At 48.2% G+C, this 4,901-nt stretch overlaps 1 pseudogene; it reads left to right on the plus strand.

The window, feature by feature from the left end:
- The first annotated feature begins 520 nt into the window (after positions 1 to 520).
- On the plus strand, positions 521 to 1,569 carry LOC122687750 (annotated as a pseudogene).
- Positions 1,570 to 4,901: the final 3,332 nt, after the last annotated feature.

The raw sequence follows: 4,901 nt of genomic DNA on the forward strand, positions 1-4,901 counted from the left end.
TAGGCTGAGGGGAGGTGTGGTTTCACACCAAACCCCTCAGAGCATGTTTTCCATTTCTATAACCCAGTCACTCTGGAGGCAGAGACCAAGCCTTGGGCTCAGATCTGGGGACTCCTGGGACCAGACCTGGGGTTGTGAGGTTCAAGGACTGAAGAAGTGCTTTAAAAGAACAAATGTTACTAGAACTCCTACTGTCAAATATCTATCATCTGTCCAACTTCTTTCTTATAGCTTTCATTTCAGGTTTCTTTTCCACACATCTTGAGTTGACTTCTAATTTCAAATACTTGGGATGAATGTGGATGATTCCCAATAAGTTTTCATCTTTCTAAATATATTACAGTTTCACCATTTAAAAAACTATCTTTGGGGAATTCCTTGGCAGCCCAGTGGTCAGACACGTACAGCTGTGCATCAAGGCACCCAGGATATCTCATTTTCTTGTGCATTTTGTCACCTGTGAAATCTGGGACCCACTTCCGAGCTGAAAGAGACATGAGCTGGGAGCTGGGCTTCGAACATGGGGAACACCTGCAATATGAATGCAGTGCTGCAGTGCCTGACTGACACACGAGCCCTGGGCAGCTCATGCTGTTCCAGCAGCATGGACCATCTGTCCCAACCAGATCTGTGTGCTGTGTGCTATGCAAACTCACATCACTCGAGCCCTCCTTCATTCTGGAGAGGTGATCTGGCCCTGGAAGGACCTGGTTGCTAGCTTCCACAGATATAAGCAGGAAGATGCCCACAAGTTTCTGATGTTCACTCTGGACATCATGCAGCAAGCGTGCCTGAGTGCCCATGAGCTGTTAGACCATCCCTCTGAGGACAGCACCCTCATCCGTCAGATCTTTGGAGGGTCCTGGAGATCTCAGATCCAGTGTCTCCACTGCCTTGGTGTCTCAGACACTTTTGACCCATGTCTGGACATCCACTGGATGTCATGGCAACTCAAGGGTGAACGAAGCTTTGAGAGAGTTGGTGAAGCCCAAGAAGCTAGATGGTGGCAATGCCTATCATTGTAGCATATGTCTCCAGAAGGTGCCAGCCACCAAGAGGTTGACTCTGCACCGTGTTCCCCATGGTCCTGACCCTCGTGCTAAAGCGGCTCTCAGATTTCACAGGTGACAAAATGCACAAGCAAGTGAGATATCCTGGGTGCCTTGATGCGCCACCGTACATGTCTGAGTGGAAGGTAGGACCCCTGGATTATGTGCTCTAGGCCGTGCTGGTCCACTCTGGGAGGAGCTGTCACCAAAGACATTACTTTTGTTGTGTGAGAGCTGGAAACGGCTAGTGGTACAAGATGGACAATGCTAAGGTCACCCCCTGTGCCGTGGCCTCTGCCCAGAGTGCCTATGTTCTCTTGACATTCAGAAGAGTGAAGGAGGCGATGGAGGTAGCGCCAGGAGATCCCTGGGGGCTGACCCCACAGGTGTGGATGCAGCCCACGGCGAGCCTGCAGGAGATGCCAGCCCTGGAGCTCCTGGGTCGGAGGAGCCCCTGGAGGAAACCGAGGTTCAAGAAATCAGCTTAGGGGAGCGGAGGCGCCTCCAAGAACACAGTTGACCTTGGATTGAGTTCCACCTCCGGAAGGTCGAGTCGGCCCCACCTGCAGCGGCAGTCCTGATCCACCTGTCGAAATATGGAAACGGGAGGAAAACGAAACTTCCTGAACAGGAAAACGACAGGCTCAACAATTCAACCAGGGACCCCCGACCTCAGGGGCCAATAAACGTCGGCAATGACCCTTGTCTTCGAGGGGGAGGCCAAAACCAAGAAAAGTAGCAAGAAGAACCAGAGGCCTCTGGATGCCCTGCAGTAAGTGCTGTTGTACACGTCTGCATGCACACTCACAGAGATACACACACACACACTCACATAGACACACACACACATTGACACACACACTCACAGACACACACACTCACACATTCACATAGACACACACACACTCACATAGACACACACTCACAGACACACACACACTCACATAGACACACACACACTCACATACACACACACTCACATAGACACACTCATACACTCACATAGACACACACACACTCACATAGACACACACACACAGACACACACATTCACATAGGCACATACACTCACATAGCACACACTCACAGGCACACACTCACAGACTCACACACTCACACACTCACATAGACACACACACACTCATATAGACACACACACTCACATACACACACACACTCTCATACACTCACATACACACACACACTCACATAGACACACACACACTCTAATAGACACACACTCACAGACACACACACTCACACATTCACATAGACACACACACACTCACATAGACACACTCATACACTCACATAGACACACACACACTCAAATAGACACACACTCACAGACACACATACTCACACACTCACATAGACACACACTCACATAGACACACACACTCACACACTCACATAGACACACACACTCACATAGGCACACACTCACAGACACACACACACTCACATAGAAACACACACACTCACATAGACACACTCATACACTCACATAGACACACACACACTCAAATAGACACACACTCACAGACACACATACTCACACACTCACATAGACACACACTCACATAGACTCACACACTCACATAGACACACACACTCACATAGGCACACACTCACAGACACACACACACTCACATAGACACACACACTCACATAGACACACTCATACACTCAAATAGACACACACTCACATTGACACACACTCATATAGACACACACACTCACAGACATACACACTCACACTCACATAGACATAAACACACACAGACACACACACACAGTCACACACATAGACACACACACTCACATAGACATACACACTCACACTCACATAGACATAAACACACACAGACACACACACAGTCACACACACTCACATAGACATACACACAGACATAAACACACTCACAGACACACACACACACAGTCACACACATAGACACACACTCTCATAGATACCACACACGCACACACTCATTCACTTGACACACACAGACACACACAGAGTCATGTATAGGAACTAGTTGGTGTTCTGGGTGTGAATAGTGAAAGGACTGTGTCTGGACAGTTCACGGGACACAGAATTCAGTATGAACTTTCCCTCCTGAGATTTGGGGTGGGAGATCAACTGTGAAGTTGTTGGAGGGGATGGCATTGATGACTAACGTATTTTCTTTTCCTCACTGGGTTGGGCTTTCTTTTCATATTAACATGACCACTTGTAGTAATTTTACTGTTAAATGTATTCTGTATGCTCTGTGCCTTTTTCATCTGATTGGTCTCCCGTTTGCCTGAGAGGAAACACTAATACGTATTTCATTTGTGGTGTGTCCCTTCTTACAGCGTGTGCAGCCCGGGGGCCCTCCAGACACCAAGGACACATCTGTCCGAGGACCGGTTCTCACGTGGATGCTGCCCTGCAAGCATCGCGTTGGGGACATCACTGGGTCCCCTGCCTACCATCCTGAGCTCTGCCCAGGATCCTCCGTCCCTGCCCAGCTCACAGAAGCAGGCCTCCTTGGCCTCAGCCCTGCCCTCACATTGCAGGTTCAAGCCACGCATCCTGATGTGACCACCAAGCCATGCCCCCTGCCCTGCCCCCCAAAGACTGAGCCAGGACTCTGATCTCTGCATCCCGGCCACAGATGAGGGGGTCTGCCTGGGTCCCCATTCAGGACGCAGGGTCCCTCAACAGGTAGAGACTCCCAGACCCACAGAAAAGCACTCAGCAGCTGCACGGGGAGGCTGACCGGACTGTCCGTCTCCGCCCAGCACAGACGGATGTGGACAGAGAGACACGTGCTCAGGTGACCAGCCCTGACCTCAGCCTCCCCACAAGAGGACTGCCCTGACCACTGCCCAGATCTGCTGGCTGCCTGTTCCCCATCCAGCTGTTCCAGGCTGGCCCCTAGAATGGTCTTTACCAGACTGATCGATGGATGGTGGGGCTCCAGGTTCAGAAGAATGTCCTTCCTCCAGCATCTGGAGTCGCCACCCTTTTCTGTCAAAGCCCTCATACCTTCGGTGACCCTGGAGGGCATGCTCCCTGGGTCCCGTGGCCTTTCTTCTTTGATGACTCTCTGCTCTGGTTCTCCTTTGAGCAAAGTGACTGGAGTGAGAAACTCCCGTATAAACTGAAACGTGGTTTTCTGCCCCAAATGGCTGAGGAGGGGCGAGTACAGGGCATTCACCGCTCCCTGTGTGTGAGCGGAGGAAGGAGCCCGGAGTGACATGGGAGGTAGACATGCAACACAGCCTCTTCTAACTGTGGACGTTTCAGGAGAAAATAACGTGGAACTTATAAAACTGGCATATGAAAGGTTTTTTAACTTTTTAAAAATTTTATCATGAGGTAATCTGAGTAAACTAATTGAATAGGAATTTAATTGGAAATAAAGAGCTTTGAAATTAGTCTGAATTTGGGGAAACTCTGGTTAAAGGACTGAGCTATGGGCTATGTGTCTTTTAAGAGTTGCCCTGTCCTGAGACAAGAGTTTTGTTTTATAAAAATGATTGTAATATTTAGTGGAACTATATGTAAGTTTGTTCTGTATTTTCGAAGTCTCCTGTAAATGTGTTATCATACTTTCATCATTTAAAAAATTGAAAAGAAAGAAGGGAAAAAGTTTTGTTTTATAGAAGATGAGAGTTTTGTCTCTCTGGAGGTGTTTTATAGAAACCAGTGCATTTTGTTATTCAATAGCACTGTTTTAAAATGTCTTTCAATGTTATTAAATCCACAAAATATGATATACTGTGCAGGTATTTTGATTTCTAAGTCGTCACCAATCGACTTTATGTTTTATTTATTAAGTTTAGACTAATGATATGTTC

Source organism: Cervus elaphus, chromosome 32 (assembly GCF_910594005.1).
Source record: "Cervus elaphus chromosome 32, mCerEla1.1, whole genome shotgun sequence".
Classification (NCBI taxonomy): Eukaryota; Metazoa; Chordata; class Mammalia; order Artiodactyla; family Cervidae; genus Cervus; species Cervus elaphus.